The sequence below is a fragment of the Pteropus alecto genome, unplaced genomic scaffold (genome assembly GCF_000325575.1).
Source record: "Pteropus alecto unplaced genomic scaffold, ASM32557v1 scaffold50, whole genome shotgun sequence".
NCBI classification, from domain to species: domain Eukaryota; kingdom Metazoa; phylum Chordata; class Mammalia; order Chiroptera; family Pteropodidae; genus Pteropus; species Pteropus alecto.
The window spans coordinates 9,502,886-9,516,291 of record NW_006431918.1 but is presented as its reverse complement, the minus strand read 5'-3'; the positions used below and the strand labels follow the sequence as shown (position 1 = coordinate 9,516,291).

Genomic DNA, 13,406 nt, shown 5'->3' with positions numbered 1-13,406 from the left:
ACACGCTCACTGACCACACCACCTTGAATTTCGTCTAACATATGTCCACCCTCTTCTGCTAGAACCTAAGCTCAGTGAGGACAAGAAATAGTCCCTAGTGACTACTTCACCTTCACTTCGCCACATCCCCCCTTGCACGGAACTAAGGGGGATGCGTCCTGACTCTGTCCTGTCTTCCCACACCACTTCTCATCTCCACTGGAGACAACAGTCTGATAGGAGCTAGAAAAGGTATATTTTTTATTCCAGAAACAACCTATTTCATCACGAAATACAGCAAGCATAGAAAACATAGGTCAATTTTGTTCAAGTTAATACTTTGCATAAAGTGAAGAGATTCTTAACATGAGCTGATTAAAAATTAAGGATGGAGCTAGGTCATTGAGACAGGGTTGAGCAGATCTAGGATGAGCTTAGGAAGGTCACAAAACATCTTATTGACTGACAAGCTCCTTGAATCATTTATCAAAATAAACATCTTTTATTTTAAAAGATTATTTTAAAGGACAAAAGTAATATTTTTACTGTCAACTCCCTTATCTGTGCTCTAGCATCACTTAAGATGTTAATACATTTCTGGGAATTAATCCAAAAAGCAGTATTCACAGTTATTCTTTATAATCTATAAGATTCTAGATTGAAAAAATCAGAAATGAGTTATATTTTGTCCCATTATAATCAAAAGAGAACGCTGTCTAATTAAGATCTTTTATTTGTTTTCTTTCTTCACAGTGAGAACATTATATCTTTCATTATCACATAATCATTGGAACTAAATGACTTCATTCTTAAGAAAACTGGATTGTTTGTAATGATTCCCTGTCTTTATGACTTCAATCTGCTGGGTAATGATCTGAGCAATTAAAAAGCACACGTGTCTGTGACATAAATGAAACATATGAGTTTCTAACATCATAAATAGAAGGAGGTCTGAATCAGCTGCCCATTTCATGTTATGCATAGAAACAAATGCCCAGTAGGGTGGATATTTTTTTAAGTGGCTATTATTCTAAACAATCTAAGCATCAGATATATAACTTTACAATACTGAGAATTCTGGGTTTCATTGTACTTACATTGATGTTCTTGTTGTGATACTGTACTATGGTTTGTAAAATATTACAATTGGAGGAAAGTGAATAAAGGGCATTCGGGATCTTTATTTAGTAATTATTTAGTAATTCTTAACAACAGCATGTGAATCGATTATCTCAATATAAAACTTCAATTAAAAATAATTTTTAAAATAAAATTCCTAATGTAAAAAGTGTAAGTGACATTAAAGCAAGGATTACAGTCAGGTTTGTAATTCCTAGTATATAAGTATGAAGGAAATTTTCTTTATTTTATAATGTAATGCAAGACCAGACAACTTCTGGATGTATTTATTTAGACAGGCACTATCCAATGTGGCAGCCCCTAGCCATAATTAAAACAGAATTTTAAAGTCTTGTTCAGCAGCACTAGCCACATTTTAAGTGCTCAGCAGCCTCATTTGCTAGCGGTTACTATAGTGAATAGCACAGAATGACCATGTCGATCAAAGCGAAATTCTATTGGACAGCATTGATAGACATTCACAAAGAAAATATTTATGACTTAATGAATGATTTAGCTAATGAACAAACCAATTAAAAATATGTTTCCACACTAAATGTGAAGACTTAAAATTGACTAGTTATCTTTCATTACTTTTTAGCCTAATCATTATTATATTTAATTGTGAAATTTCTCAACTCGAACCAATGAACAAAAATATCTGTGTAAGTTGGGAGAAAACCCACATTTTCTAATTTAAAAAAATACCAAAATATGTAGGTGTAACAGATAATTCATAGCATGCAAATTAACCTTAGAGTTCTTGAAAATATACCTATTTATTAAAAAAGTCGCATACTATATATCCACCAGAATGGCTAAAATTAAAAAGACATATAAAATGTTGGTGAGGATATAAAGAAAAAGGAACTCTCAGACATTGTTAGTGGAAACGTAAAATGCTGTAATTATTGTAGAAAAATAACTGCAGTTTCTTCTAAGACAACACACACCTGCCCAATGAAACAATTCCCTTCCTAGATATTTGCCCAAGAAAATGAAAACATATCCTCAGAAAGACATGTAGTAGAACATTCACAGAAGCTTTATTTTTAACAGCCCCAAACTGAAACAGCCTAGGTAAGTACCAATAGAAGAGATAAACTGTGGTATATTCAGATAATGATATATTACATAGCAATAAAAAGAACAATTTTATAGTAGCAAAAATAAATCTAAAAAACATTATAATAAATGGATGAAGATCATACTACATGATTCCATTCATATGAAGTTCTAAAACATGCAAAACTAACCTAAGGTAAAACAAAACAAAGCAACACAAACCCAGAAGAGTGATTGCTTCTGGAAGAGGATAAGGGAAGAGAATGGCTCAGATGAAAATGTATTGTATTTGCCTCCTATTTTCAGAATTTATAGGTTTGCTTTTTACCCAAATTAAGAAACTAGAATAAAAGAACTAGAAATTAACTGTTAACTTAGTTTCTTCTTTACCAGAAAAGACACAGCTAATTTAAATCAATAATGGTGAATTGAGATTGAGATATGACAAAATGATCAAATGATTTATGTGGACATCCTAGAACAGATGGCAGAGCAAACATCAAGAGCACCTTCTGCAGATCTACTACTCTGGGTCAGTCTCTGGTCATCCGCTGTCAATCAGCATTTAGGCGGATCAGAGGTCATCAGGGCACAAAAATTCTAGTTATTCTGCTGTACAGAAATTACAAATGCTATTGCAAATATGCTATGCCTTCATTAACATAAGGCTTTAGAATTTAACCTTAATAAATAATCTGTATCTAGTTGTCTATGTAATTTATCGTTTCTTGCAGTTCCTGAGTGGTCAATGAAATGATAAAATAAAAATGTCCTCATTTGTGAAATAATGAGAAAAGTTCAAAGCATTTTTGGTGTCATTGGAATAATTTAAAATTCTGGTCCATATACAATGAAAAGGGAAGTATAAAGTCATTCTAATTAATTTGGACTCTAACTTTTTCTAAGATTTGTTCTAGACCAAATATCTTTGGGATCCAGAAAGAAATAAAAAACAAAAACATTTTCTCTCCCATTCTCCTCGATAACACAATATAATCTTCTTTTATAGCCGGTGAGGAGAGGCAGCGGCTACAGTCAGAACTGGCTGGCAGAATCCGAGGGAGAGGATGGAGTCCCTCCAGCTGTGCCTGCTCCCAGGCCTGCTGCACACACAGCTGTGGTGGGGAGCACAGAACCGGGCTGCAGGACATGCAGAGTCTGCATTATCCTGCTGCAAAGCATCCCGTTCTTCTTTTATTATTACTTTTTAAAATTACAACTTCCAAAACTCCTCTGAAAATCTCCAAAATGAAGAAGAGTTCATGATGTGGGAAAGCTTTATTTAGGACAATCTTCATTGACAGTTGGGCACATAAAAGCTCCTTGCGATTGACTGAGCTGAACAGCAGCTGGTGCATGAACACGTTATGACTGAGAGCTGGGAAAAGGGGGGACTTGTGGCAGTTAACTCAATTTGGGGATGTGGAAGTAATAAATGCTTCTACTATTTAGACAAGTGCATATTTTCTCAGGAATATGAATATTTTATAAAAATTCATAGATGTAGTCTATGGTCATGTCACCCTGAACAAGACCAATCCCGTCTGATCTCGGAAGCTAAGCAGGGTCAGGCCTGGTTGGTACTTGGATGGGAGATCACCTAGGAAGACCAGGTGCTGTAGGCGTAAAAAATAAAAAATAAGGGATTGTAAGCTGACAAGGACCTTGCAATCTGTGAGGTCAACCAAGAGTTGCCTCATCTTAAAAAAAAAAAAAAAAAAAGAAATTCATAGATGTTATAGGTTCAACATGTGTCCTGGATATTTCAGCTGCTTTTATTTTACATGCCAAATAAACAAATGCTCCCGGAGATCTCAGAAAAACTTGCAGGAGCTAGAATACTATGGAAAGGATTCTGAGGATAGGCTAATAAAAGACAAAAGTTGATTCTATTTTAAAATAAAATAGCCCATGACAGCCATCTGGGCCAACAGTGTGCACCATACCATCACCTCGTATTTGTCCACATAGTACTCTACAGTCCGTGTTTTCACAAACTGAATTCTCTTTCTGTTGTATATAATGTACTCTTCTAGGCAATTTTACCTACAGTTTCTAAAAAAGAAAAAGGTAAGTAAATCAGGTAACTAACTGTCCAAGGAAGTAAAAGGTAGAATATGGGCTTAGACGTGCAGGCTTTCTCTGGATTGAAATAGAATGCTCTTTGTTCTGTCACACACTTCTTAAGACACTCTTGGTGGTATGTTGGGACCTAGAGAAGGAAGACAACTTCTTCTGTTGATATTTAAGATAGATGCCTAGGGCACTTTAACTTTTACTTGACAGCCCCATAACTACACGAGCCAAATGCTTATTTTCCCTCTGCCTCCCCCTCCTGATAGGGAGATAGGAAGGTAGGTGGGTGGATGGAGGGACAGGCAAATGATAGATGATAGACAGGTAGACAGACAGACAGATACACACACACACACACACATTCTATTGGTGCTGTTTCTCTAGAGAACACTGCCAAATACAGCTTTTTTTTTCTTTCTGCTGCAACATGTGAAAATACATGTAAACATCCTAAGATCTTACTACAGAAACATCAATGTGCATCACCTCAGACTTATTTATACAAATAATTGCTGGAACAGAACCAAAACATGATTTAAGTCTGTCAACCTCCTACTCACTCTACGAAGATCAGATCTCAGTCACTTCCTTTCTTTAGTTTTCTGTAACTCTTTTATGGATGCACAATCCTCACTTCCTGCTTCTGTATTTTTGTTTTTAAAGAAAGAAAAGCTAAAGAATAAGTTTCTATTTCCAAATCCCTGTGGAAACAAAATTCTCAGATAAACCCACTGAAAAAGAGAATTCTTTCAAGTCTAGAGTGCATACTAAAACCCAAACATCTTTTTCTGAAGATGTTAATTTTTTTTTTTTTTTAAATAACAACTTGACTGTGTTATACTATGGTGCAAGTAAATTTCTCTATTTCACCCTACCTTTATACCAAAAAAAAAAAAAATCATACTTTTATATTCAGAAGATACAGGAAGAATACTAACGAAAAAAGAAAACTGAGTGACTGTTACATGAAAACTTCTGGAACATAAGATTCTTGATTTTAGGGAACTCGAGAAAATATAATTTTACTTCAAGATGTGTATTGAGGATCCACTGACCCAGTGTATCTTGTCATCACTTTCTATGTGACATCTCTACAGATGTATTTCACTTATATAAATTTAAATATCAGTTGGAAACAGGTGCCAACATGGATTTTGAACCAGTGGCATTCTTTACGTCTGCCTGTCCTTTTGCTGGAGGTTTTACAGCGATGGTGGAGGCAGCACCTTGGAGTTCTCTTACCAGAAGGACCTCTCTACCTATTGCTCATAATCTTTTACAGTGAGTTAAGGAAAATAGTTGCACTTGCATTTCTTGAGGGAGTATATTTTAATACTGAAAGTCATCTATAAATGTTTCCACGATTGAGGGGAGGGCATTTAATACGCTTTTTTATAAAAGGTAACTTTTCCTGGATAATTAGAAAGAAAAATTCAAAGGAGAGAGAACAAATCTGATAATACTGTTTCAGTTTTAAAAGAATAAAAGTCAGGGAGAATAAGTAGAATAATTTTCTTAGAGCAATTACCTATAAATTGACTGATTACACTGAAACAAATGATCAGTTTATACAAAATTCTGTACCCCTTTTTTGAGACTCATCAGATCCCTTGTTTGTGAATTACTATGCATATTTTACAGCTCTATTGACCTTCCTTGAAATCAGGGAGTCTATTGTATTCATTTTTGAATCCACCTCTTATTTCACCTTCTCCAACTGGCTAAGTGATTCTTTTCAAATAAATAGATTTATTATTCTTACAACTGAGGATGTCTATCATAAATATTCCTCCAACATATCCTCAAATTTAAAAACTAAATTAACTGGACACAATTTTCTACTGCCTTAGTAAATCAAAATGTTTATTTTTATAACACAACAATTCTGAAATAGGATAGAATGAAAGCAGTAAAGTTTAAATCCCCCTTTGGGAACACAGTAGAACTCATTTTCAATGTTTCTCATCCTTCAAGTTATAGAGTAGGAAAGATGATATTAAATGTTTAAGTCCCCAAATAAGGAAACACATTAATGAAGGAAGTTTCTATTTTCCAGTAAGTTCTAACAGATGGTTTCTAAACACATACCATAGATTTAAATGTATAATTTCACCCTATAAATATGCTGCAAAACATTAAAAATAGATTATAGCACATATGTCTTATGGGGCAAATGAAAAGATAAAAGGAATTTTGCTGTAGATAAGCTCCTAGTTAAGAGATAATACTTGTTTATGACAATGTGTCCCTTTTAATACAATTAATGGATTAAATGCAATAGCTTTATAAATAACACTTAAGATTATTTCCTTAATTTACAACTTAATATCCTAACATAGTATAAGAGGAAAGGTTTATCCCTTAACATAAATATTTTAGGACAGTTTGTAGTTTTTAAATTTAATTTTTTTGGTCTCTCTCATTAATAAGAAACCAAGTCATAGTCAAACACTAGGAGAGTTAGTTACTATAGTATTAGTATAGTATTATATCAGGTAAATGCAAAAAGATGAAATTAGGCAAAGAGAAATAGCAACTATCTTTGAAGGAATTGTCCTATGCAAGATAGTTTGTTGAATTCTTTCTCTCTTGGAGCAGTCATTTTTGATGATTTCAGATCTAATTTATGATTGCAGTTAAAAATGTGTTATCTACTAGAAAATGGTAACAAAATGGTGAGTTAAGGAACCAATCAGGTATTCTGTATAATATTTCTACTCTACTTTATAATTTTAAACATAATTGCTTAAAGCATTAACTTACAGATAGATTCACATGAGGAGGAAATTAGATAGGCAGGCAACATTTGACAAATGAAGAGACTCAGAGAATGTGAGAGATGTGTGTATGACTCAAAGCAACCACTAAAATATCTTTCATACCAAAATCACTAAGATATTGTCCTTTATGAATGCCCTTATCCACAAAGCATGAAGCTGAACGTGAATGGACCTTTGCTTCAGAAGCTCATTTATATAATACGCATAACGATCTAGGGATGGTGGTAGTACTACGTTGGGGGGTTAAGGCCCAACCTAACTGGGAAACAACTGGAACAAGCTTCTTCCCCAAAGAGGACAAGAAAATAACAAAAGATGACAACAAATATGTTCCTAAGGATAGTAGGTCCTACTGAAAGAAGCTGTTTCTTTTAAATAAGTTCAGGTATGAGAGAAAAGCTAGTTAGTATCAGCTAACTTCTGCATCATGGGAAAAGGGGATTGGAAGACACTTTGAAAGAAAAAAATCTAGGATGGTGCGCAGAGGAAGAAGAGAGGCCGAGGCCAGCATGGTGGAGGATCAGAGGAAAAACAAACGTAAGGCAGAGGACCAAGTGCTGTGGAGAAGGGAATTATCTAACAGTAGAGTTTTTTAACTAGGTACCTAGGAGGTTTTTGAGATACATCACTCTTCATCTTCACTACAGAACATGTAAGAAAATTTAGATTGTATGGGTTATTTAGAAGAACTCAAAGACTTGCTAAGTTCCATGACCAGGTGAGCTTGAGAGTGGCACCTGCTGATGCACGGAAGCAAGAGACCAGTCCATTTTTTTCCAGACCATCAGAAATATAAATGTATATAAACAAATTAGAAAAATCCATATTGAAATCTGCCCTTTTATGCATTATGGAGGAAATTTTTCTAAATAATAATATACCCTCAAACACCCTGAATGCTAAAAATATGGTAGCAAAATTTGTTACATATGTGAATCCCAAATATCCTAATCAACCTGTATTCTGACTTGGAATCAACCAGCATAATAAGTAGATATATATGCTCTAAACAAGTACATGATGAGTACCAATTTATCACATACTCGTCATCAGAAAAGCAGAAGGACACCACAATTTATAACTATTATGTGTCCTGACTCATTATGGATATTTAACCAATACAAGTTTAATGAGTGATAAATGAGCAAACAAAAATATAAACATTTTTCATGGGGGACAGGGAGATTTAAAAAAGGAGTCACAGGGCTTCTAAGAATACTCTTTGCTACTAAGAACTATAAATGAATGTGATACAATTATTTAACCACCATTAATAACTACAATTGTTTTACAATGAAAATTATCAGAATAGTTTTGAGCTACCACTTCATAAAATACATAGATTTAAGCTGGAATTACATTACTTCATTCTCCTATATTGTAATTGCTCCTCCTGCATATAATTCCTCCTGTTATCTAGTGCTGACTTCTCAACCCTGCTTAAATCCAAGTATCCCCCTATAACTCCTTACCTGCAGCCATGCCCCCGATCGTGACTGGATAAAACCCAACTAAGAGAATGGATCTCATTTTAAGATCAATCAATGCAAGTGAACCTTAGGTGCTGCCCACAAATCTCCTAGCATCACAGTACAATTCTCTAGTCTATTCACCTTCACATGGACCTAGAGAACTTTTAACCTTCCCTTTCTACTGAGAAAACACAGGCATTCAAAAGAGACCTCTTGGAAGTGTCTGCCAGTGCGTCTGCCCACCTACGCCCACATACTCTGCATTCCTTCTTATTTCTACAGATGACACAACAAGCTTCTACCTAACGCTGACTGTTCCCCTTACGTGTCAGATCCAAACATTCTCATACCTGCTCAGGAGCAGTGCTTCATTTCCATCTGCCCCTTTTGGTTCATTCCTATTAGCATACAGACATGCTATTATTTTAAGAAAGAAAAAAACACTTTGACTCCATTTCCCCAGCCAACTACCACCAATATCTCTGTGCTCCTTCATATCAAAACTACTGAGAGTGTTCTCCATGCCCCATGCTTCCGGTTTCTTTCCTCCCATACTCAGGAACCCATTCTCCAAACATGGTCAGCCACAGCAGAACCGGTCTCACCAGGATCATCAATCACCTTTAAGTCCAATGGACAATTCTGAGTTCTCACCTTATCTGACCTATAACCTGCTGCATCAGACATAGTAGACCATTCTCTCCTTGAAATATACACTCCACTTGCTTTCCATGAACTCTGGGTTTTTCTTCTAACACCTGGGCTATATCGCTCAGGCTTCTGCTTAATCCTCCCACTGTGTTGGACTCCTTACATTTTCTCTTCTCCATTTTCTTGGTAACCTCATTCATCTCTATTCTTAAGACTCTCAAATGTGTATCTACAAAGTAAATCTCTCCCTAGATTCTTAAATCCAACTGCCCGTTCAACATCTCTACTGAAATGTTTAGCAGGCACCGCAAACAACATTTTGGGGAAAAAAAATACATCTTCCTCAGAAACCTGCAGCAGTCTTCCCCATTTCAGTTCATAGTAACTCCATTCCTGTAGCTGCTGAAGCTCAAGCTTTGGAGTCAGCTTGTTCTCTCTCACCCACATCAGCAAATCCAGTGCACGCTACCATCAAAATAGACCCAGAACTGGGTCGCTTCTCACCACCCTCATCACTGCCATCATGTTCAGGCAGCCATCAAATGAATTACTGCAATACTGTCCTCATAAGTTTACCTCCTTCAGAAGGCTGCTCACATGTTCTCAGTAAGTCCTCCACCGACCACCCTTTCTAAAGCAGTACGTGTGTGCATGTGTACACACATTTGCGATTTTCTCCTACTTAACACCTTTTACCATTTTTTTGGTCCCTTAGCAGTGTACTGGAGACAGCTTCTCTTTGTTCATAAAAGCCAATTCTTAAATTTTCAGGAATTTTCCAAACTGGTTGTTAAATTATAGCTATTATTAAAAATTACTTTCTATAAACTTTAATTAATATGATAATAAATACTCAAAACTCATCATTTCCTAATTAATTTACAACATTTGCCTCTATCAGTATGGTGAAAATACTGTATAAACTGTGTACTACTTACTACCTTTTCCCAAGTTCATACTCCAGAACATCACATCTGTCTCATAATAGGTCATGGTGGGAGCATTTAGAAATAAGCCAACAGTAGAAATCAGGGACTTTCTTCCCCCACCAGAGAGCAGTTGTTAAAATTTACCATTATCAGCACAGTGCTGACTGTCTGACTCCTGTGCTCAGCACCTAATACAGCGTCTGGCACAGAGCAGGCACTCGACTGTCGCAGGGCTGAGAGAATGAATTTCTCTGAAAGAGAAACTGCAATAAGACAGAAACTGCAAAACTATAATGTATTCTCATTGACAAGTCATATACAGTTTTATATGGTGCTCTGTTAAGTAATGTCACATTAATTCAAATAAATGTCTCATTAAATGATGATTCAACTTAGCTACAGCTGGCATTTTTCCAAATAAATAATCATACTTTTTAAAATAATATATTCTTTCCACAGAGTTTTGTTTAACATTGCATTTCAGCAAATTTATAAAAAGGCTTTTTGGGGGACTTTAAAAAAAAAAAAACAACCAAAATAAAACATATTTTAGTTAAAGATCTATAACACAAATGTTAGAGGAAAAAATTTTAACTGTTGTAATGATTCACCTTTGAACTACTGGAAGCTATAAACGTAGACAATAAATGCAACATTAACCCACAACAAATAAAATTAACCCTTTTCGAACACAAGATATCGTAAATTATTCCCTTAATTACTTGTTTAAATGACCTGGGACTCTCTTTTATTACTAACTGCAAGGAATAAACCATCCCAAAATAAGATAAAACACTGTGGATAATTCAGCAGGGAAAGGAAATGTTTTGGTCTTTAGAATATCCTTGGGCCGCAGCCCAACAGCATTTATCTTGAGTGATTCACAGATTTACCATGACTAAGGAAAAAAGACAAACTGTAAAACATGATCACTTTTAATGTACTTAGTAATGAAAAACTTCAAATTTGTAACAAGTCCATTTCACTCAGTGCAAACTTTGATATATAAAAATATTTTTAAACCATCCAATGTGCTATATTTGTGAGAAAACTTAACGTGATGGACAACAATAATATACGTTGGTACAGTTCCTATTATATCCTGCATTGATTGAAACACCTTTCAATTCACATTTTGTAAACTAAAAAGAACTGATAAAACATTCTTATTGTAAATTTAGCAAAAAGCAAAAATCTTTTTAAATCGGAGGACAAAGCCTGCAAGATAGATATTATTGGCCCTAGTTTAAAAATGGAAGAAAACAACTTCGGTGGCTTACTGAAGACAGCACAGTAAGGTGGGAAACCCGGTCCCAAGTTTTGGCTCTGAATTCTCTGCTCTTTCCATTAAACTACAATGAGTTTTCAAATACACTTCATATACCAGTTTTTAAGCTTTATTTGCTCTGACTTTACGTGTGCCCAGCTGGCATTCCCTTTCCTGTATGTATCCTGTCTTTCAAAGATGGCAAACCTCGCACCCCCAGGCAAAGCAATTTTCTTGCAAAGCTCCACAGTAAAAACCAAGATCCCCAATCCTATGGCGAGCCTCTCTTGCTGGCACACACTTGCAGGTTTTACGGAAATGGCTAATATAACCTGTGTCTTACATCTTTTCTAGGAGGAAAGCAGGTGATAGAAGGGTCTCATTGACGAAGGCTACGTATATCCCGACTTCTACCTGAAAGAGGAATATTCTACTGTAAGAGCAAATGCATGATGTTGCTGTTCCAAATCTGACTAAGCAATCACAGACTCTAATGAAAACAACTAAAACTGGATTCAGTTAAAAGACATAATGAAAGGACTGTATGGGGGAACTGATCCTCAAAAGCAGTATGGCCATGTAGTTTCAGGAGGAAAGGAAAAAAGAGCAAGTGTGACATAAGGGAGATGAAGCAGCCACCTCTCCACACTTCACCAGAAATCAACACAGTGTAAGATGCAAATATGCTATTTTTAGCACAGCATTAAATGTGGTCATTTTTTAGTTCTGTGAAAAATATTATCATTCTTTCAGATGTATAGCCATGTTTAAAATATAAGAGCTTTTTTACATTTAAGAGCTTTTTTGAGTTTCAGTTACAGAAAAGGTATTGTGAGTTTACTATGCACAGAGTTATTTTTGTAGATGTTTTCCCATTAATGGTCTGATTGGTATAAAATTATATTTTACAATTATATTTACAGTTTACAAAGTAATGAAAATGGAGCACCTAAAGACCTGCACTCAATACAGTATTTTAATAAAATACTATAAAACTATCTTCATGGCTGGATTTTAAACATAACGTCGATGTTATTAAAAATCATTTGTAAATGGTTTTGTACTTTCCTAGAAAGGATAATAATTTTGGAAGTATCTAATGCCTACATTGGTTCCGGGGGGGAAACTAAGTGTCTGCCTAATAATCTAGAAGGGTTTAAAAGAAAAATTGAAATCTAAAGCCTTTCATTACATCTCATTTGTAAAAACGATTGCATATTCTATACCTATTTCTGATATCAAAATATATTACCATAATATTCTCATAACTAAGAAAATATATATCCAATTACACAGAACCTTTAACATGGTAAACAATTTGAGTGTTTCAATGAAAATCATGTAAAATCTCTATTATGTAAAATTCTAACACTGAAAAACAGTGTACTGAAAACACATATGACAATTATGTGCTTTTAATGTTAAAAACTCTTGATTATCTATAACTCAGGCAAATAGCAGTTTTAAATAACCAATGTTTTGACAGTATCAAAGTTGCTATGAGAACTTATTTTTAAAAAGCAGCTTTGGAGTATGTCACGGGACCAGAATAGTTAGGGCCAGTATTTGATTTCCTCCTACTTCATGGCTCACTCACTATTTAGTCACTTTGATCTGCCGATCAGTCCCCAAGTCCAATAGGGTCTTCCTAGGTCTGTCCCCAGCCTTTAAGTATTCAGACACACATTCCGTAGCTAACCACAACCACTTTTGGTGGTTTGAAGCTGCTGTTGTGCCCAGGCCCACCTGTCATGCAAAATGGCCTGCAGTGTCACTTCTGAGCTACCATGTCCAGTATTCCGACTACCAACACCGAAATAAAATTTATGAAAGTTATATAAATAAACTCTTCTGGAAAACTCCGAACCCCTTAACCTCTACCTAACCAATAAGTAACGTTGCTTTAGAATGATGCATTCAGCTTGTATAAGCCGACAACACCTGAATAGTTTTCCTTGGTATGGTTTATAAGGATGTTTTGCTTTCATTAAACTCTAAAATTAATGCTGATAATAATGTAAGTGGTATTACATTTATAAAAGTTTTATGACACGTACTTTCAAAAATT

At 35.1% G+C, this 13,406-nt stretch overlaps 1 protein-coding gene and 1 pseudogene across 1 annotated transcript in view; one reads left to right on the top strand and one right to left on the bottom strand.

Moving 5' to 3' along the window:
- Window positions 1-13,406, bottom strand: part of NR3C2 (nuclear receptor subfamily 3 group C member 2) — a 308,616-nt gene that overhangs the window by 193,835 nt on the left and 101,375 nt on the right. The gene's annotated exons all lie outside the window — the stretch shown is intronic.
- Window positions 3,670-3,788, top strand: LOC112475133 (annotated as a pseudogene).